At 42.2% G+C, this 23,106-nt stretch overlaps 1 protein-coding gene across 1 annotated transcript in view; it reads left to right on the forward strand.

The window, feature by feature from the left end:
- Positions 1 to 23,106, forward strand: part of HS6ST1 (heparan sulfate 6-O-sulfotransferase 1) — a 196,890-nt gene that overhangs the window by 76,488 nt on the left and 97,296 nt on the right. The gene's annotated exons all lie outside the window — the stretch shown is intronic.

Raw genomic sequence — 23,106 nt, forward strand, 5'->3', positions numbered from 1 at the left:
GGGCAGCAGAAAGCTGCTCCTCTGGCAGTGCAGGGGGCAAAGGCTGCTGTGCTGTGCCAGGCTCAGATTGGATCCAGGTAGGAATGCTTGGCTCCTCCCCTGGGCGGAGCATCTCCCCATGGGATGCTGGGATTGGATCAGCCCTGCAGGGACACTCAGTGGCCATGGACAGCAGAGATCTCCTGCAGGGAGGGTTGGCTGGGGGAGAGAGAAAGAAAAAACTGCCCCAGGGACAGCAGAGAACTGCCCCAGCTCTGACAGATGGGGATGGAATGCACACCCCCAGCCACAACTGCATTTCCAGCCTAAGACACTTTGCCCTGTTCCCTCTGCCTGTCTTGTCCCCTTCCCCTGCCCTGTCCCCTGCCCTGCCAACCTGCCGTTGGAAACTGGAGGAGTTTCAGGGTGTTCCTTTCCTTTTCTCCCTCTCTGTGTTCTGCTCCCTCCAGTGGGGTTTAAGTAGTTCTTGGAAATCTCTTCAGGGTCTGAATGGCAGCTCAAATCCTCTGGGGAATTCAGAGCTACCCAGTACACACACAATTGATTCTTGGCCTTGATTGTATAGGGTTCTCCCAGATTTTTTAAATTATGTATTTTCTGTCAATCACAGAGGTATTTTTCCTGATTTCTAGTATTTGATTTCCTCTTTCATTTCTATCACCAGTGTCCCATGGGTTGGCTTTTTCATTCTGAATTCCCTTTTTTCCCATTGCCATGTGCACTTGCAGACTAGGGGAAATCTTTCCATTACAAGCTTCATGTTGGATTGTGCTTGGGAGTATTGTTCAGGTTATCATCATAGGAACAGAAGTGTGTTGTGTGGACAGGATTTTCCAGCCCAAATAAGCTTGCGTCCTGCTGGTATGGCTAATGAAGGAACAGTGCAAGGTGGATAACAGCTTTTGGAAAATTATCATCAGCTCGCAGAGTTGAGGACAGTAAAACTGTGCTTGATGTCTCCTACACGTATTAAGATGCCTGATTTTAAGCCAGCCAACCAAAGCTGCTAAATGCTTCAGACAGCTTACTCTGGCAATACTACTGCAGTGGACTTAATTTAGAGTATGGGGGAGTAGATTTTTATTTTTTTCTCTAGGCTTTTGTTGTGATTTTCCTTACTTTTCATAATGTAAGAGCATTCTGAAAGTAAGGTCCTTTCTGTACACAACACAACAGTTATAGAAGCATGTTGGAAGGACCTGTCATAATTTTTTCTTCTAGAGGCTTTTTCCTACATCAGCTCCACTGAATGGATTCTTCAGTGGTACACGAATACTGTACTAAAACCCAATTTAAATCTGTTTTGACTAAGTTCCGTTTGCTTTGTTGGGGTGGTTATTTTTTATTTTAAAGAATGATGTGTCATGTCAGACCACAAGAGTTCACCTAGCCCCCATATCCAACAGCAGTTAAACTGAAATTCTGCAAAATAGCACCAGGACAGGGCACGAGTATAATTATTACAGTGATGTTCCATCCTCAAGGACTTCCCTGAGTCAGAGGTGACACCTTCAGCTGTTACTTCCATTCATTTTTTCCAGTTTTTTTCTGAACCTGTGTTCCTCTTAGCATTTACACTTTCTGTGAAGATGTATTTCACAGTCTTAACTAAATCCTGAGTGAAGAACCTTTTTCTTGGCCACTTGTGGATTGGCCACCTGCCAGTTTCATGTGTTGCCCCCAGTCCTGTCCCAAAAGGCACAGTGGACACTGGGTCTCCAGGAATCTGCTCTGTGTCACAGCATTCCATAGCCTGTGTCCATGGTCTGCCTAATAATTTCTGTTTCAGGCTGAAATAATTTCTGTTTTCTACTTCAGCTGCATCCTTATTCGCATGGTAGGAAAACACAATCTTGTTCTGTCTGTACATCTATCATACTTATCAATACCATATTTGCTGTTCTGTTCTTAATTCTTGTCACTCTCCTTGCTTTTAGACAGTCAGGGAACAGTGAGCTGGCATTTTGATCCAGCATTCCCTTTGACTCCCAAAGCTGTATTCTGAAATGCCCAATTCATAGCCCATCACTGCACGTGTTCAGTTAGGATTACACTCTGGGTGCCTGATTTAATATTTTTCTACCTAGGTTTCACCTGCCTTTTTATTCCTTACGGGTGCAGCAAGGTCTTTCTTCTACCCTTTGAAATAGTCTGTCTTTTCTGTCTTGATACACTGATACCTTTGAATTTGATGTTTACTTATTACAGATTTTCATATTGGCTGGGAATGTGTTGCTGGGGAGAGACCCCAGCACAGCTCTGTGTGCAGTTTCCTCGTGCCTTTGTGCCCCTAAGGAAAGCAGCCATTTGTTACATGTGTTTTATCCTTCCTCCTCTCCACCCACTGACACCTCCTTTTTGAGATGAGTTTTCTTCTGCATCTGCACTTTTTGCTCAGAAAAGAGAGTTGTCCAACGACACAGGTGGGACACTCAGAATTCATTGAATCGTTTGGCTTGGAAGGGACCTTAAAGATGATCTTATTCCGCCCTCCTCCCTCCCAGGGACACCTCCCACTATCCCAGGTTGTTCCACCCCCTCCAGCCTGGCCTTGGGCACTGCCAGGGATCCAGGGGCAGCCACAGCTGCTCTGGGCACCCTGTGCCAGGGCCTGCCCACCCTCACAGCGTATATCAGCTCCAGAATGAGTTATAAGATTATTTTCCAGGCATGGAGGCAGAGAAAGGATTAACTTCGTTGCTCAAATGCTACTTTCAAGTAGGGAAGTTTTTAGTTTATCAAGCATAAAATCAAGTCTAAAGAAGAGGTGAAAAATACCTGTTGGTCCTGCTGATGCTTTACAGGTTGCCTGTGCTTTATCTGCTGTTTGTACATCACATAAATCCATTTGCCAAATAAGTAGATTGGAGAATGCCAACTTGGGTGAAAACACTCCACAAAATTAATTTAAACTCCCTGAGATGGATAATGTTTACTAAAGGTGCAGTAAAAAAGCAGATACTTAGAGCTAAAAGTGTTGAGGTTTTCTCAGGCTTCTCAGGGAGTTTCTGATCCCGTTGATTTCACCCCCAGTACCCACACACACGCTGGCTGGTTGTGCAGCTGCTCAGAAATAAAGCTGATCGGTAGCTTATGGTTAAAAAACAATGCCAGTGTTCACTGTGGACAGAGCTGTTTGCCAAACCATTTTACGTCTCATTTCAGCAAACATGACGTTGATTCACAGGGTAGTTTGGATAAACAGTTATTTTAAAATAGCCTATTTGAATTATTTTCTCTTTGGAATTGGGAGTGTCTTACAAGTCAGGTGGTGGTGGTGCTCTGTTCTGATTGCATGATTTAAATTTCTAAAGGAAGGGAATGAACAACTGAGAATAATGACCATCAAGGTAATAATGGGGATTCTTGTTCTTACACAAATACCCTTTCACCTCTGGAGAAAGGAGCCATTTCCCTAACATTTGTGGAAACAAAAAAAAAATGGTTCAGTTGAACGTTCATGAATAATAATAAGGCATGAATATTGTCTGTAACAGCTGCTGGGTGAGCACTGACATGTAAAGCAGCGTTTGGAAGAGTTCACTTCTTTGTTCAAGAGCATGAAGTTTTTTGTAAAAATACAGTCAGTGAAATAATAAGGCTGTGGTGTCCAGCAGCAAAGACCAAAAGCTGGGCAGCGTTGGAGGGTTTGGATATTTCCTTCATTTCTGCGCTGCCTGGGACGCACCTGCACACATGCACACACACACGTCTGCAGCACACAGAGCTCTGCAGGGATTCCTGGTGTGAAAAACACATTTGTTCTCCCGTATGCAAATGTAAAAACTTTAACAAAGGACAATAGGAGACAAGGAACATAGACCAAAGGTTATTACAGGTGCATCTTGGCACTCAGCCAAGGGCACACTGTTAGCATGAGGATACCCCTTAAATATATCAGCCTGTTATATTTTCATAAATAATTATGCACAGTAAACTTTTCCCCCAGACTAGTTTACATATTCCAGGAACTGTTTAGCATGGCTCCTCCTCGGGTTTGCCTTTTTAGAGCATGCAGAGGCCTTGCTTGTGGATTTAGTCCACTCTTATCACCTCCAGTTTCTGGGCCTTGGTGCACACTGAATTTAGACAGTGGGTGCTGATGGTTGGCAGGTCTGTACAGGTGTCCTTATGCTGTGTCCATGGGATGTTATCCCATCCAAGCAGGCAGTTTAACACAAGCATCCTTATATCAGCTATTTCACTAAGCTTAATCAACAAAGTGTGAGAAACAACTGCTCACTTAGAAAGTGTAAAGAGGTTTATTAAACCTTGACAAAAATACAGGAAAGGACTGCATAAGGAAAAAGCTGCAGCACTGGGAGCTGCCCCTCATGCACACCAATGGCCAGTTCCCTTCAAGATGGATGCTCAGTGTTTTGTACCCTGGGGTTGCATCAGCCAGCCCTGGCCCCTCCCAAAGTCTGTCAGGCAGCTCTCCTTTGCCATTTATCAGTGCAAACTGCTTTCTTGTCACTGCATTGGAGCTCAGGTGTTGCCATGCCCACCCCCTGAGCACCCCCAAGCTTTTCCATTCCCACTGCCCCAAGCAAGGGACACCTGTGCAGCTTCTTTGTACCTGTCCCAGACAGCCCAGGCTGTGTGATGGCAACAATGCAGGGGGAAAGGGAACTGTGGGGAGAGCAGAGTGCATCTGAACTACAATAACATAACTATACATCACTAAAGCTTTTATTAATATTCACACAATAGTTATCTTTTGTTATAAATTATCAAATCGGGAGCCAAATTTACAAGAAAATTTAGCAATGATTTATTAGATTGTCAGCAAAACAGAATTTCTGTCAGGAAAAAAAAAAAAAAAAAACGATCACAGCCAAAGCAGCGTCAACCCCGGCATCGGCGCTGGGTGAAGCTGGATCTGACCGCCAAAATGTCGGAGTCTGCCCCTCGGTTCGCACTGACTGCTTTGCGCAGCGAGCATTTACACAGCTTATTCTGCCTGGGGCAGAAATGACCGAATGTTCCTTTGTGTCCCTTCACATGCAGAACCGGGGCCATGCATGTGCAGAGTCAGACAAAAGTCCAGTTCCAGGTGTCTGGATGTTGTCAGAGAACTCTGGAGAAGTTCAGGGTGGCGCCGGCGATCACTGTGGTAGATGCGATCTTCGAGGCGCGGATCACTCTTGCATTCCAGGGAAGTCGGTGGTCACCGTTCAGGAAGGTTCCATTCATACGCTAACAAACGCGAGATTATCTTAACGTTGTCCGGGAACTAATTGAATAACAATAAGACTCTGCTCCCGGCTGGGGTGGTCAAAATACATAGCTTGGATTTTACAATATTTTATACATTAATAGCATGAATTATCTCTACCATATACTACATCTTTTAATTGCGAGAGCAAATCATCTCATTATCCATCTATAACAAAAGTTACTTTAAGATCACACGCGTAAAATCCATTTTAATATTTGCCAAAAGCCAATATTGTAATATGTATGTGTAACGCTGTCAGTGAAGCTTTAACAGCAAGGAGGAAGATTTGTAAAATGTTTGCAGTTCCCAGCTGGGGGCTCATTCTCAAGAGAACTCACAGAACAGCAGAGACTGCTCTGGTTGGAGCGCTGGTAAAGCCACGAGGTCAGCAAGTTCTTAACCACTTCTGGATGAGGTGTGAGGAATTACACAAATCTGTGAATCATCAGTGGTCTTTTCCTTGTTGGATTTTGGTTTAGTTTCACAGGAGTGAGTAGCACAAGGGCAAACAAGCAGGGCTTAGTGCCAGTTCCAGTTAAGATCAGCTTGTACCTGGAAAGCTGTGTTAGTGTATGTAATCAGTGTAACTGCATGTGCATTTCAGTGCCCATCTACTCCCCTGAAATTCTGTTTCCTGGATGGCCAAGTGAGAGCCCAGAGGATACTCAAGAGCCTCTTGGTCAGAGGAGGCAGCAGAACCTGCAGGCCCCCAGCTGTTCCATCTGAGTTCCATTCCTGGAGCACAAAGCTGATTTTGTGAAGTTGAGGGAAGCTGAGAACTTGCAAATGGTTTATTTTCTGTAAGACAAGGCAGAGGAGTTTACCTCTTACAGCCACCGCCTTAATTTCAGAGTAATGTGTGGAGGGGTAACTTCTCTTGCCAGACTATTTACTCAAAGGATTGGTACAAAACAAATAATCTGGGAGTACAAAGGGAGGCTGATTTCTCCCCTTCACCCCACCATTCCTGACATGGTGCAGTTCAAGCTTGTTACCTCCCCATGTAATCTGCTCATTTTCCCTTGTCAGGGAGGCTCTCAGCACTGTATTTACAGCCAGAGGATTAGGCTGGCAACTCTCCAGGAATGCTGGAAACTGCTCCATGAGCCCTGATTCTGCTGAGGTTGTCAGCACTGATTGATTTTCATGGTTGACAGCCTTTGAAATGCTTTCAGATTGGGATTTCTCACCGGGCCTGATGTGGGGGAGGGATTTTTATTATCAGTATCAATAGTAGAAATAGCATTATCTGGATATTTGTGCAAGTAGAGATTTGGGGCACAGGCTGGCACGAGCAGTTGGTGTCAAGCTTCATGTTGGCAAGGAATAATCTCATCAGAACTTGCAATGCAAAATGGAGCTAGCTCGTGGTCTTTCCAAGATAAATGGAAATTCATCATAAATTTTCATATTTTTACTATTTTTGCCATTGTGGCTTAATAATAAACATGCTGGGATGTGGGTTCTCTGGGGTTTGTAACTTTTAAAATTTTTTGTCTTCAGTTTGATGTGTCACTGGAAGCTGCAGGAAAAACAAAAACTCTCCAACATCTTTTCAGTGTTAGAGAATTAAGGCATGGCTTTATTCTGGCCAGGATGTGCAACAGAAATCATTTAATCCACACATTGCCTGGGTTGTGCAGTGAAAATCATTCCATCACACGTGAACCTTGACTAGATTTTTGACATATTTATACAGAGAAACCCCAAAAAAATTCTCAAGGTCATTGGTCTTAAATTACACAATTCTTAGTATTTGATCTCCTATTGGCTACTGATCCCTTCACCTTAGATGCTCATTTAGTCCTCATTCTTCAGTTCTCTTATCAGTCTTTTCTCAGACCAGGCAAACCAGGGGATGATGTTTGGGGTTGATATTTGGGGTTGATGTCCATTAATGTTTGTTAATGTCCCTTTTCTGCTCTGTTTCTTCTGGCTACTCCCAACCTGTTGATGTTGAGGTCATCAGGTCTTGACTGGTGAAGCAGAATCTTTTGGAAAGGAAGTTTAATTCCTTTCCCCCTGGGCAAAGATAGATGAACAAAGCCTTGACCAAAGTTAGTTAAAAACATTTTAAAAGTTGTATCATTTCCAGATGATGGAACAAAATTCCTTAGGTTTCAAAGATGGTGAGTGTTTTAGATTTTGGAAGAGCAGTTTTTTGAGCTGCTCCTGGTGAAGAAAAGATTTGCAGGCTAACAAAAACTGCAGGGTAGCTTTTATTGGGAGGCACAGCATGTTTGTGCTTGTTTTCTGCCCGTGAGCATCACAGAACCACAGACTGGCCAGGATTGGAAGGGATCTTAAAGAATAGCCATTCCCACCCTCCTCCCATGGCCTGGGACACCTTCCGCCCATCACCCATCACATCTTCAGGCCTACAGTGCAGCTTTTTCATTTGCCTTGCTTTTGCTCAGCTTTCAGAGCAAGCAGGTGTTTGTTACTGTCCAGTCACTCTGGATGTCCCTTCATGTGACACCTGTCTGTCCAGCTCCTTTTTCAGTCACTTGCAGCAATCCCAGCTCAGGAGCACTCAGACTGTCACAGACATATTTTCTGAAAAAATACTTTCGCTAGGATTTTTTTTTCCCCTGAGAAGCTGAGAAGCCTCGGAGGGAAAGAAAAACAATGATTATCTGCTGCTGTGGAATGCAGCAGGTGCATCTGTGATTGGTCCATGTGAGTTGTTTCTACTTGATGGCCAATCACAGTCCAGCTGTGTTGGACTTTCTGGTCAGTCACAAGATTTTATTATCACTCCATTCCTTTTCTTTGATAGCCCTTTGATGAAATCCTTTCTTCTGTTATTTAGTATAGTTTTAATACATCATTTTCTTTTAATATAATATATATTATAAAATAATAAATCAACCTTCTGAAACATGGAGTCAAGATTATCATCTCTTCCCTCATCCTGGGACCCCTGCAAACACCACTACATCAGATAAACTTTGTAGAGACTGCAGAAAATACACAACTCTGCTGAATCCTCCAAACCTGCACCTCAACCCTGTATTCTCCCCTGCTATGAAAAACAAAAGCCAAAACTCATTGAAGGCAACACAGCAATATCACTGAGGTTTATTTCTAACACATGAAACATCTGTCGGTTTTGTGCTATGAGGACAACATACCCTAATGCTTTCAAATTAGCTTTGTTACTGTTCAGGATAGCAAAATAAATAAAAGCACCCACACAAAAATTGAGCAAAAGGATGTCTGTTAATAGCATTGCTCTGATAAACACTCTCATCTTTGTGGGAAATGCATTACTCATGAAAATAGGAAATCACAGTGGCTGGTGAGAGGAAATTTCAGAGTTGGATCACTCTGCTCATCCTTGTTTGAAGGGATACCCCTATAGCCAGAGATAAAGGTCTTTTTAAGTTCAGGCCTAAAATATGCTACTGTTCATGCAATATTTCTTTTCCCTACAGCAAAAACATTAAGGAAAAATAATTCCAGCTGACCATTGTAGTTTAGGGCTGAGTCTATAGTCCTGAGGATTTCCATGTAATGTGTGCCCTGTATCACCCCCTGAGGCACACTGATGGTAAACCTATGACCTTACTTCAATAGATGTTTCCCAGAGAGCCAAAAATCCCTTCTGTAAATATGTGTAAATACATCCCAAAGACCAGCAGCCCCTTGCTCCAAGCTTTTACTGCTCCCTGGGCACTGAACTCGGCAGCAAGATCCTACCCATGGCTCAAAAACCTTGAACAGGGCAAGGCAGGCAGAGTCCTTGGCAGCTGCCGACTCCTTTTCAACCAAGGACATGAGCTGTGCCCTGGAATTTCTCCCTTTTTCTCATGCTGTCTGGAAGCATATTTAGTAATAGTTTGGCTGCATTTATGCAGCCAGTATTTCTGTTAACATCACAGTACTTTTACAGGACGTTTCTTACGTGTAGAGAATCACATTTTGGCTACAGGTAGTTCCTTAATTTATATACTAATCAATTACAGTTAGTATAATTATACTATTACATTTATTTATTTTTTTTATTTTTATTTTACTAATATAATGTATTACATACTATATATATTATATATTATAATAATGTGTAATATATAATATAATGTAATGTAATGTAATATAAGCCAATAATATAAATATAACTATAAATATAGCTATAAACATAGCTATAAATATAGCTATAAATATAAATATAAATATAAATATAAATATAAATATAAATATAAATATAAATATAAATATAAATATAAATATAAATATAAATATAAATATAAATATAAATATAAATACTGTTAGTTAGAATATAACTAATAAAAATCAAGTCCATCTTCCTCCACCTGATGGCTTTGAGTGGCAGCCCAGTGGTACAGCAAGGTGCTATCATCATCAGTGCCTGCCTGTCAGGGACCAGTAGAGGCTACAATCTCAAGACTGTGTATTTCTTTAAAAAAGAAAAGTGCCTGTCTGTAGTGTGACATATGGTTAGAATCTGGCCACTTCTTCCAAATATCTGTGATAACAGATGCTCAGTCAAATATGAGCTGGGCCAGGTTCTGCTCTTGCACACTGAGGAACTTCCCTGCACCAGGTACAAAATTTGGTTAAAATATTGTTTTGACAATTTATGGTCATGCCTGTGATGGTGTCAGTCATTTACTGTTCTGTGATTTTCTGGGTAGTTCATTTCTTGAGATTTCAGAGAGAATGCCTGTCTCTTCTCTGAACTGGATTTTTCTTCTTTGTAGAAGCAGTACTGCTTAAATAGTCAAATCCCTCCTCTGTCCTAGCATTCTGAGACAGCAAATTAATTATTACTCTTTGTGTCTTTCATTGATTGAAATAAATGCTTCCTTCAAAAAAAGCTTTCTAGCACATATTTTTTGTAATAACTCCACACAAAACTGATCCATTTTACCCTGCCTGTGCAACAAATAACAGAGAGGGTATGGTAAACTCTTCCTAATCTCAGTTTAATTTCACTTCCTTTTCCCTGAAGTGGATGCTTGCACATGAAAAGGCACAGCCTGCTCTGCTTTGTTGCTGTAGAGTCACAGAATCATTAGGTAGGAAAAGATTGCTCTGATCATCCAGTGCAGCCATTTACCAGCAGTGCCAAGGCCACCTCTCAGCCCTGTCCCCAGGTGCCACATCGAGAGCGTCACCTGCAGGGAAGGTGACTCCAGCCCTGCCCTGTGTGGCTGAGCCCTGCTGGGACAGCCCTTCTGGGAAGAGATTTTGTGCTGTATTGTTGACAGCGTTTGTTTGTATAGGTTGCAGGACTTCACTAAAATCAATTTTGTCTTTCTCATTGGTCTTTTCTAGACATTTTGAGTTTTTAGATGAGACGATGCCGTCAGTAATCATCTAGAGGACTGATTTAGCCAGTGGAGCAATTTCAGTTTCCATTGCTGTCAAGCGGAGTTGCGTTCACGCTGTCTGTGCAAACTGAGCACAGTGCTGCCCATCGTGTTGTTCAGATCTTGTTTCTGGAAGGCTGATCCATCACAGCACAACTCAGGGGTCCCAGGTCCTTGTGGGCATTTCAGTGCTTGGCTGTACTCCCGTGGATTAGGGCAGTTTTGTTTAGCCAGCTCTTTTCCTGGAGCTCCCTGTTTAATTTTTCGGCTGGGAGGTTTTCTGTGCTGGCTGGTTGAAAGTGAAGGTGTGCTGCTGTACTCCCCCTCACTTCCAGATGCTCAAATGCCAGGCAGAGTGCTCATGAACCCCATGGGAGTTACTTACCCAGGAGAACACAGGAGTTGAGCCCAGTATAATTTCTGTGCTGTGGAAAGATAATTTGAAGTTTTTTTCTCTTCTCTTTATGCTTTTTGTTGCTTTTTTGAGGACAGTATCTTCTCAGTTGTAGTTCTGTGTTATTTTAATAGCCTAATACCAGGGACTTCATGAACCTTTCATTGAAAATGTAGATAAATTTTCTCTTCTCGTGTTTATTCATCTGCCATGGAACTCATACTGTTTTAGGTAAAATATTCTGGGTTAAAGCCCAAAGAATACATATGACTTGCAGCTGTAAAATAGATTTAGATGGTGATAGATACATTTATCTACTATCTAAAATCTGTCTACAGTTTATTTGTTAAGATTATCACAAAAATACTCTGCATTCACCAGTTTTAAGAATCAGGAACAGGAAGCAAGAAACAAAAGAGAATTTTATCTTTGGACTCTACCTAAACTGCCACACAAATACAGAAGTGTCAAGGTCAGTTGGACTGACATGACAAAAGTGCTTGAAATCCAAGGCTTCAAATGAAAACCAAATGAAATTAAGTTTGTCTGCTTTATCCGTGTGTGAGTGGCTAATAAAGCATATGTGTGCATTTCTGATTCCTCCAAAGAACACTTTTGGTAGCAGTAATGCCTATCAAGGACCGTTTGTGTTTCTCTGCTGGTTCGAGGCATATAAAGGGGAATGGTGAGAAATAAGAGAAATAAGCTCCTGCAGCGATGTTCCCTGTCAGAGCCCTTTGTGCTTCAGGGGCAATGCCAGATCTTTTGCAGGAGAGTTTCTCCCACTTGTGCATCTGCCCCAGTCCTGAGCTGGGGGTGGTAGAGTGGAGTTTGTCCCTGACAAGATCTGCTGTCTGCTGGCCTTCTGCAGGTCTCCATCCTGGAATATCTTTTATTAATTTAACCAGCTCTACCTTCTGCAGAGAATCCTCTCAGATATAGTCACACTTCACAGGTTGCCACAGAGCTCAAATGGTTCTTCAGGAAAGGAGTGTCTATCCCACAGTGGACTGAAATTTGGCTATTTTATTCAACAATCAAAAGACTATTTCACCTGCATGGCCAGGTATGTTGCAGAAGAATTTCTTTGTGCAGGTTGCTGGATCTCCACAGGTTTGGCCTCTAGTTAGTCACACAAATGATGTAATTTTTGGTTTGAAGAACCTGGAAGATGCCACTGCTCTGATTTTGAGGGAAAGAACACATAGAGCTGAATGTTATGCAGTCTGGTTCTAAATGAACAGAACAACCACAGTCAACAGCCAGGGTTTATGTAGAGTAACTCTTGCCAGAGAAATCCTATGGTTTTACTGCTAATTTAAAAATTAGTGGCTGAGAGGAATGCAGTTTCAAGGCAAAGATAGAAGGAGAGTGATTTATAGAGCTAGAACAGGAAATGAAGGAAGATGTAAGCTTGAGAGGATAGGAGGAGGAAGGAAGTGAAACAGCTTGACAATGAAATGGATTAATTTCTTAATAGTTCTCCCACTGGATGCATAAAGCCCAACTGATACAAATAATACTGTACGTAGGGACAGGTTTGTAATGGGAGAGACACAACATAAACTCAGCCTGTTTAATGTGCAACCTAGTTTTTTACACTGGTTTGGGAGTATTTTTCCCAAAAATGTTTTGCTGGCTAACTGTTAAGCTGTAAAAGCCCAGTTACTGATCAAAAATGGGGAGCTGATTTCCTTTTTTGTATCATTGCCAGTTCAGTCTGCCCTGCCAAAACAAGCACCCGCTTAACTCGACGGGGTGACAATTTTCACATGTTACATTTCGCGTTACTCTGTGGGTCCAGCTGCAGAAGAGCATGAAAAACTCAGGATGGTTACCCAGAGCAGTAAGCACATTTTTCATGCAGGATGATGCTCTGGTCATGGCCCTGTGTCACTCCTGATTGAATCTTAGAAGGAATTGCTTACAGAAGGAACAAGACCAGCAGCTGCCTGGCCTAGCTTTGAACTTTAAAGTCCAAACCTTACATTCCCAGCAGCTTCAGCCAGGTGCACAGCTGAGCTGCCTCGGGATGCTCTCTGTTGCAACATGAAAATAGGGCTGCAAGGGCTGTGCTGAGAAGTGCATCTTTATTTCTTTCATGACAGGGCGTGCCTTTGAGAGGAGCACTTGCATTATTGGATAGGCAGGATGGATGTTGTATTTTAAAAGTCTGGGAGAAACTTGCTAATATGCCCTTTTCTTTTGGAAATGCAGCTCTTCAGTTTCTAAGTAGACAGGTGTGCTGAAATACACTGCTTCACTGCTCTGCTGCTTTGTTATTTTGTTTCATGTTTTCCAAAAATTGAAACTATTCAAAATCTTAAACTTCGTTATATTAGCTTTTGTTACTTACTTTTCCCAGAGTGACTTATGTCAGCTGTAACAGTAAGTTAATAATCAAATGCAAGTTTGAGTTCTGTATGAAAACCATGAGTGTTTAAAACATGAGGTAATGAACTTCACATAAATTGACACACTTTTCTTAGGGTAAAGATCTATTATATATGTGAGGGAGAGGACAGAGAAGATGATCAGAAGCAAAGGATATTAAATCCAGACTTGGATTTAGTTAGAAAAACAAAATATCATCTTTTAGAACTATTAAAGAGCTTTCAGCTACTGTCTTGGTTGGAAGACCTAGCCCTATTTTGGTTCATTTTTTTAAAAATCACCCATTTTATATATTCTAAGTAGTTAAGTGCTCCCTCTTTTCTGAGAATTAGATGAACTGGTGTTTGTGAGGAGGATGGAGCATATTCTCCATTCCTGCTTATGGTCAGGGCACAATAAATAGCCACACTGCAGACTTGGTAACTCAGCTTCTAAGCTAATGTTGCAGTGAATTTTTTTTACAACTGAAAAGCAGACAGATGACATATTAGATTTGTCTGCATTCACTCAAATGCCTTTTTTTAGGCAACTGGAAGACAATATATTGAAACAGCAGCAGTGATGAAAGTCTAGGGGTATAATAGTTTCACAGACAGATGATACCTTTTGTTGCCCTGACTGATCTGCATGGGAAAGCAGGACAAGCTTTTGATGACAATTATTTAATCAGCTGAAATATCAAAGCACATTCTCTTATCTGTGCATTGTGGAGATCATGTTTTCTAAGATTTTCATGATGATTCAGAAGTTCTTTAAGTACTCATGTTTAAATCAGCCAGTGGGAATGAAGAATTACTTTTCCTGCCACAGAAAGGTGAGTGTTAAGAACAGACTCACCAAGTCTGCTTGGGAGATGTCTGAAAGGTCTCTTTGGTGTGGTGGGTTTTTTTTGTGTTTTTTTTTTTTTTTGAGCATTTCCAGAGGAACTAGCTGAAATTCAGCCACTCTTCATATGCTGGGCACTGCAGTAAGGTGCTCATTTGAAGTTGATGAATGGATTCAATGAGAGCAAAGTAATTCTGGCATCATGAACAGGGGGAAGAAATTGCTCACTCCAGGAAGAGCTCTCCTGCCTGCTCTTGGATGTTTGGCCTTTCTTTTAATGGCAGGCTGTAGCAGTCAGCTGCCAAATGCATTTTCCTGGTGTGGCAAGAGGATATATAGTGTATTCCCATCTCAGAAATTCAGTCAGGCTGTGTTTTTGTATTATTACAAGAGCTCCCTGCTGTTAGATCTGTGGCAAAAAAGAGGCAGTGTCCAGGCAGGAATGTGTAGCACTTGATAAAATGATGGCACAATTAGCAGCAATTTGTAATGTGTCTTTTCTTGTTTTCAAATTTAGCTACTCCTAGGAGCAAACACTGGATGTTTAAGATCTCTGAAGTATGTATATATGTGTAGATATATATAAAAACATATAATATTTAAGTTGTCCTGTATTTCACTGCATGCATTCATTTTTCATTTAGTTCCTGTGTTTTAAGGACATATAAACACTGGATCCCATAAAGTGCTGTTTTAGCTAAGAAATTGAGTTGACTTATTATCACTGAGATGAGAACTACAACAGGAAATTTTTTTATTAGCTCAGAGCAGGACAGTCTAACTTTGCTAAAATCCCAAAGCTCCTTATCCTTCCCACCAATATCTGAAAGGAACAACAGCCACTTGGAACAGGTCTGTCTCAAATCTCTTGTACACCTTCTGTTTGGTAGTGTTTATGGGCTTGTTGCTGTTTTCCCATCTTAAAACCGGTTTCCCTGGTGCATAAACACCTGCACAAGCAGCAAAGTGGATAGGCTGTAAAAACCAGCAATTGCTCAATGCACAATACCCAGAATTACCTGGTGTGTCATGAGCCAGCTTCAGTGTAAGCTCCTTTTCCAGTCTCTGACTGGTGCTGCAGTGGGACTTTGCTGGTTCTCAGCTACATCTCTGCAATTTTACTTTATTTAATGAATGGGGGAAGACTATAAGAGTTTTTCTCTTATCTTTCATTCACAATAATCCAAGGGAGCTGGAGTGACTTTTTTAATAAATGAAAAGACCATAATTCTATCCAAATTAATGTGTGCTTTCATCTAAATGCTGTTTCACCAGATGGTTGCATTGTTGTGGTCCCTCTTTGTCTTTTTGTCCTCAATGTTATTTTACATCCTCCCCCTCCAAAAAATATAGGATCTGTGTCCATCCCTGCTTGTTTGCCTGTAGTAGAGACAGAAAGGCAGGAGAAAGCCTTGCCATGAAACCAAACTGTGAAAAACAGAGGCTGGAGGGAACTGCTGAGCTGTTCCCAGTCTGTGATAACAGTGACTGTCATGTCAAACAAAACCTAAAATGCTCTCGTGAGCACTTTTCATCTCACTCATACAGAAGTCACTTTGGCCTGGTGAAGTGGGTTTTGGAAACTGAAGTGAAAAAGAAGCCCCAAAGAGTTTTTCTCAAGACCTATCTCTCATGATTCTGGCAGATGAGGCCTTGGAGGGGACTTCATTTAAAGCCTTTGGCTTTGAGTCTGGGCTGTAACGGGAGCTCTTGCAGCACCCGTGCACATCAGCCAGCTCTGAAACAGGGGCTCTGAGGGGATGTCAAGAAAAACATCAGAAAAAATATCAATAACTCTCATCTAGACAGAGCTGCGTTTCCTAAACCAAACCAGCGCATGCAAAATGGATTGCATCAGATAAAAATCCTTGAGTTAGGATGCCTGAGCCAGACTTACCAGAATCTAATGGAGTGTGATTTCCTGGACAGAATCCATCTTCTCCAGCCTGGTGTCAAAGTAATTCCTCTTCTTCCTCAGTTCTTTTAAATCTTGTATGTGGCAGCTTTTACTGTCTTCTTCAAAGTGGGCTCTTTCAGTTAAATTGCCTCATTTAATTCCTGGTGTGCTGGTCAGGAAGCTTTCTGCAAATACCATTTATTTCTTAGTCTTCCAACGTGGAAAAGGAGTTTCATAAAGCTTGGAAGAATGAAGTATGTAGAAGAATCATTAAAAACAGGCATATCAAACATTCTCTGTATTTCCTTTTAGCATTAATCATGCCTAAAGACTTTTTTAATATTGTCCCAGCAAGCAGAACTGATAGAATTGGATTTCTATCATACAAGTGGTAGGAAATTAGTTGGAGTAGTTGAGTGCTGGGTGAGAGAACCAAAATCAAGTTTTGTAGTCACCTTTGTGACCAGGTGCAGCATTGTTCTGTCTGTGCAGTGCCTGCTCCAGTGCACTGGGCTGAGCTGAGCTCCGTGCAGGTGAACTGGAGAACTTTGTCCTGCCTGTCCCTGGTAGGAGATGTTCACTGCACAGGCTCTGAGTGTGGTCCTCAGAACCAGATTGATGCCTCCCAGAATGGGCTTCAGGTATCCAGCAAGTTTCCAAGTCAGTCATCTCAGGTAAATGTCTGAAATAGGAGTAAAAGAATTCTGGACTCTTTTCTCTTTCTTTCTCTCTGTGAGAAATGCTCTTTTATATATTTGTTTTGGTTTGCTCATACAAGGAATTTAATTACATACTTTGTTTTCCTTTCAGTAAAAAAAAAATAAATGTAGAAATAAGAAAGAATTTAAAGGGCATAGCTCTGATGTAAACAACACTTTTAGATTAGGAAACTGTCCCAGATTCATTTCATTTTCCAAAAAGTGGACCTACTATATTTTCCTTCCCTTTGCCCTTCTGTTAGGTTATTCTTTTCCAAATTGTTCCCTGCTTTCCTGGAATAAGAGTAATAATTTTGATGTCAGCAACAACTAATGTTATTTCCCTTTTTAATGCTATGAATGACCCTATCTTTCACATTCAGAGTTTCCACAAAAAAATAATATGGAATTGGAACCAGTTTGTGTTATAGAGTGAGGAGGGAGATTTTCCCTTGTGCAACTCCTATGCTTTTTCTAAATTAAATTTAATCCTATCCAATTAATTAAGGACAGTTTCTCTTAAACATGAGCTGATCCAGCTGCTTAATGGAAAGGCAAGTTAGTTTTGTTAGACTAAAGGAAAACAAACTATTCTTTCCTGGCCCTGTGCCATGAAATGAACACCACTGCTGGCCTGGCTTGTAAGACATGAAAAGGGGGACGCTGGATCTTTTGCACTACAGTGCTCAGAAATAAAATTTGTGACATTTTGTACATTTTAGACATTCAGGACATGAACAAGGTAGGCTAACCTGTCAGATATTGCCATGTGTTGCAATTTACTGCCGGGTACAGCAGGGACAGTCACTGGTGGATGGGCACCAGTGCTCAGCAGTCTCTGTAAAAGAAGGATCTCCACAACACAAAATTTATCATGGCACTTGGGACAGACAGATGTTCTCAAGCATTAAATATGGTTGGGTTTCAGGATTGCTTTGGGAAGTAGTGATGGCTCACTGGTGTAAAATGGAAGCCCTGGTTTAGGGCACTGGGATTCAGTTTTGCTGCTTCTGTGCTATGGCATTCTCTTCCTCCTTACTTTCTAGTCCTCCTTCCTTACAAGGTGGGGAAAAGGTTTTCCCCCTTACCTTACTGACAGGGTAAGGAGCAAACCAGGAGTAGGACAGCTATCAGACTGTTCTGTGAAATCCTCCTTTAATCTCACGGCTGTTAGCCCTTGAGGTTTAAAAGGAAGTTTATCTGATAGCCTTTAGGCAGGATTTCTCATGTGATTCATCCATGCCTCTGGAGCATCCTCCTGCCCAGACCTGCCAGAAAGGCAGCAATTGTTATCAGAGATATCTGAAGCCTCCTTGTGGTCTCCCATGGCTGGACAGTGTTGTCATCCTGAGCTGTGATTCCCTCAGTGCTGTTTTTAACTGATTATCCAGGAAAGCGAGATTTAAGTCATTGTGCTGTATTCCTGTTGAATCCCTGACCAAAAGTATCTGGAGCAGAGAAATCTGACAAATTCCAGCCAAAGAGGAGCAGTCATTTAAAGAGAGGAAGGTTTACAACATTTAATTAAATCAGGAACAGTGTTCAAACAGGGGCAAAAATCTTGCTAGGATAGAGGCTATGGTATGTTACTATATAATAAAAAATCAACACCACATTTATTTATATAAATAAATAGAGAAAATTTATATTTAATAATATAAATTTTATATTATTTAGAAATTTACAGTTTGCAAGAGGAGGAGTAACTTATGATCAATGCAACTTACGATCAGTAAAATAATGCTAGAAAGATGAAGTGTCTGAATTATTTTATCAAGAAAAATTACCTGCAGTTTTTTTGTAGCTTTACCATTGAACTTAATGGAAGTCACACAAGAAGCTTAGCCCTAGACCATCATGGATTGCACTGTTATTTAATTCACCATTCTCCTTTTAGCTCAGCATTTCTCCCTTGCTTTAAAATATAGAGAAGATGGAAGATTGCTATGGGCTTTTTCATGGATTTATGTGGGTTTTTTACAACTATTCTTAGTTTTAGAAGCAATATCTGAATTAGCTGTCTCGTTAAAATCATTGCTGATGATTTCAAAATAGGGGTGGGTTGCTTGCTGGAGAGAGGAGAAAGGAAGACACTGGCATCTGCTGCCTGTTAAGTCCATTAATTGAAAAGAAAATACTGCTGGTGCCAGAATGTAGAGCCCTGCTTCTAATTAAGCCTAGGGAAGCAATGGGCTGGTTTTAATTGAGAACAGCATCTCCCCTAACGGTGCCAGCAGCTAAAACACACAAATGGATTCCAAGCATGCAGCACATGCAAGGCAGTGGTGACTCTTTATTTGTAGGGTCAGTCCTTGTGCCACACTTGGATACCTTCAGCACAGCACAGGACTTGGAGGAATAATTGGGTCCCAGTTAGGGGCAGAATCGTGTAGACTTTCCTAGGTCTGGGAGAGGCTGTTGGCATTACAAATTAGCAGCAGTCATTAGTAGTGTCCTTTTACAAACAGCCAAGAGGCAAGAATTTGCTGGTGGCTTTAGGGGCAGGGGGAGGAGCTGCCATGCCTGGCTTTGCCCATGGCAGTGTGGCTCCAGGTAGTGTGCTTTTCATACTTGGAATGTTTTGTGCCCGGGTCACCCACAGGCCCAGGCATCCACTGCCTGCACCCCATTTCAGTCCCTGCTCCCTTAGGTATTACTATTTAGCATCACAGTGCAGAAAAACATAATAAAAATCTTCATCTGAAATGGTCAGCCATTAGAGGTTCTGTGCTGAAAAATGTCCTAAATTACTTTTAACCTGCTTTCTGAAGGGAATGAGGTGTGTACGATTGTACCATCTAATTTCATGCTTGTCACTCCTGTTGTAAAAGCTTTTGAATTCACTAGGCAATTTCAGCTGGGAAGTTCTGTGAAAATAGGTGGCCAGGCAAAGCAGAGAGACACACACAAATTAATTCCCTGCTTGAGGGGAGGTTTAGGGGTAAGCTCAGCTGCATTATTAGACATTAATGAACCCACACAGGACACATGTCTCTGCTTCCAGAGAAGCTCTGAGTAGAGCTCCCATTTTTGTTAGACATGGGATAATCAAACCCCAAGCCCTGGGAAATCAGCCTCTCTAAGTTCTGCTGCTCACTTGCTTTCTTTGATAGATAAATTTTGCCTGATCAGCTCTGGAAAATCTCTCTTCCTTTCTCCAGAGCAGAAGGCTCATCCTTTCCTCAGACACCTCTGCCCCCCACACCATGGAAAACCTGCAGCAGGCTTATCCCCCTTTTCAAAGCAGCTTTTTGATCCAAATTCACTGCCTCCAAGCCCCGATGCCTGTGTCCCTTGCAGTGCATGTATTAGATGTATGCTGTGCCTTTTTTTTCAGAATCTGGCTCTTTATCTCCAACTGCAGATAAACCCAAGGCTCATGGCTCCAGAAGCAGCCGCCTCTATCCATTTTGTCGGCTAAAATGTTCCTCCATTTTTGTATTGCACTAAATAGTTTATTTAGTTGTTTTGCACTGGGTGATTAGAGTTTTTGCACTGAGTGGTCCTTACATTACACTGAATAGTTGATGTTATATCACATGGTTTGTGGTCTTACACTCCATCACATCAAACTGCAGACATTTAACAGAAGCAAAGTTGGGGACACAGAAATATCTCAGGTCCATCTGTTGCCTCATGGATGCTGGGCTAGTTAATATATTGAGTAACACACAGAAATCTGAGCTGCTTCTGGAGCTCCAGATCTGATGAGAATAGGTCCCTTGAGTGATGGATGGCACTCTGTGAAGGGAAAACCACTGACCTCCCAATCCTACCTGGCATAAATGTTCTCTCAGGGTGCCAGCTGCCAACACCTGAGTTCTTGAAACCAGTGTTTTAATAACAAAATTAAGTAAAATTTAGTAAATTCCCAGCCAACACCAAAGTACCTTTCAGCAGAAGGGGTTTTGGATAGGACTGGCATCACTGTACTTTTAAAAGTGCAGTCTGGAAGGGGGCTGAATAATTTCTACTTGATCTGGAAGGTAAGAAAAAGTCAAGAAGACTTTACTGTCGGTCTGTGACTTCTGTCTGTTAAGCTTAAGGACTCATTTTGCTTTGGCATTAGTCCAGACCATGTAGTACCCTGTCCCATCTGATTCAGGCTATAATGACCTGGCTATGTTTTTAAGCCTAGTTGTGGATTTAAACATAGCTTTTGTTTTCATGATAGTGGTCACTAAGTCCCATGTGCATGTTGGAAGCCTGTTGTCACTGTACCTGCTGGATTTTTCCCTTGATTTTTTTTGAACTTTCAGTTGTATTTCTTCTTACATCTTTTTCCTGTAGAATTCCAGCCTGTGATTTTGTTTTTGAGGTGTGTATTTTCACTTTGATATCTGCCATAGAGTGAGCTTCTACATTCTGTTCATACACAGACGACAGCAAAATAATCAGCGACCAGTAAGTTGGCCAAGAAATACGATTAAGGGTGGGGGAACTCAATATTACTTACAAATAGGTTGCATGAAGAAAATAGTTTCAGTCAAAAAAATTAAAGGGTTTTTCTTTTTCTTTTTTTTTTTTTTCCTATGTATATGGGGGAAAGGTCTAAGACCCAGAAAATGAAACTGGTTTGGTGTAAGCAAAAATGAAACCTCTGCATTAATTTGGTCACTGACCTCTCCGATGAGCTGGGGGTTTTTCAGCCTGGAGAAGAGAAGGCTCCAGGGAGACCTAGAGCCCTTTCCAGTGCCTAAAGGGGGTCCAAGAGAGCTGGAGAGGGACTTTGGACAGGGGTCTGGAGTGACAGGACAAGGAGGAATGGCTTTAAACTTGCAGAAGGTAGGGTTAGATTGGGTATTAGCAAGAAATCCTTCTCTGTGAAGGTGCTGAGGCCCTGGCACAGGGTGCCCAGAGCAGCTGTGGCTGCCCCTGGATCCCTGGGGGTGCTCAAGGCCAGGCTGGACATGGCTTAGAGCAACCTGGGCTAGTGGAAGGTGTCCCTGCCCATGGCAGGGTGTAGAATAAGATCATCTTTAAGTCTCTTCCAACCTAAACCATTTGATGATTCTTTGACTTAAAATGTTTTGTGTAGCTCAGAGTTTAAGTGTTCTCTGAGTTCAGGCTGAACTCTGCAGATACTCCCCACAGCCAAGACCTAGGTTGCCTCATGGTTTCTGTATTTCTCAAGGTCCAGGCTGCAATGTTCTCTTACGCTTTGACATCTCCAGCAATGTCTCTTGAGATTTTGTGGTTTCTGTGGTTGTGCTGTTGCAATTTGTGCTTGGGCAATGACCTCTAAGCACAGTTTCAGTTTTTGAAATAATGTCTTTGACCTTCCAGGCAGAACAGTAGATTGAACTTTATAAACTGACCTGTGTTCATGACTCAGTAATTTTTAACTCTTCTGGGACCACCACCTGGGAGGCTGGAACACAGTCTGGGGCCTGCTGACCTGTGGCGCTCTTTGTAAAGACAATCAGGAGGCAGACTGTCTGGCATTCAAAAACCTTGTTTGTTTGTGCCAGAGGATGCAGCTCCCGCAGCTGAACCCTTGCACAGCCTGAGCAAGGCCCTGCCTCATGCTTTATTTGCCTTTCACAGAATGGAAGTCACCTGGCATGTGACATTTGATGGGTTAGACACTGAGCTGAGGTCAGGACATCTTGGGAGTCTCACAAGTTCTGCCCCTGCTCTGCTTTTGAGCCTTTGGGCAGCCCCCGTGGCTCAGTTTGCCATTCATCCTTTGTCTCAGACATTTCAATTGGAAGCTCTGGAATTGCCTCTGCCCCTGTGACTGTGTCCTACCCGCCTGCAGCCAGCCCTGCTGGGAGCCCGGCTGCTGCTGCTGTCACACACAGTGACAGCCTGGAACTGATGAAAAGCTTTTGTTCCTCTTGAGTGAGGTTTGGCCCCATCCCGTGTGCCCCTAGCACTGTTCCTGGCATATGTTGGTGTGGGATCTCAGCACCTCAGGATGGAGGTGCAGAGAGGCCGAGACCACCCTTGGGGGGCTCGGGAGTCCTGGAATGTTGCCAGAAGTGTCTGGTGGCTGGACTTTGATCCTACACAGGAGATGAGACCTGTATGAGGACTGGGAGGAATTCACTGGGTGAATGGTGAAGGGATAAGTTAGTTAAAGTGTAAAACACAGGGTTTAGGATTTTGGTACAGGGGGGTCTGAAGAAGTAAGATGGAGGAATTGGGGCGTGTCCTGTCCTTCTTCTTCTTCTTCTTGGCCTCCATCTTCTGTGGTGGTGGTGGCACTTTGGGATTGGTCATTACTAAAAGTGCACCCGTTAATAAGGGTAGAAGGTATTGGGGAAAAATGATAAATATTGTACACGTAACTTCGAGTATAAAGATAAGTGACCACCCCGGGGGCTCTCAGTGTGCCC

The sequence above is a fragment of the Ammospiza nelsoni genome, chromosome 10 (assembly GCF_027579445.1).
Source record: "Ammospiza nelsoni isolate bAmmNel1 chromosome 10, bAmmNel1.pri, whole genome shotgun sequence".
NCBI lineage: Eukaryota > Metazoa > Chordata > Aves > Passeriformes > Passerellidae > Ammospiza > Ammospiza nelsoni.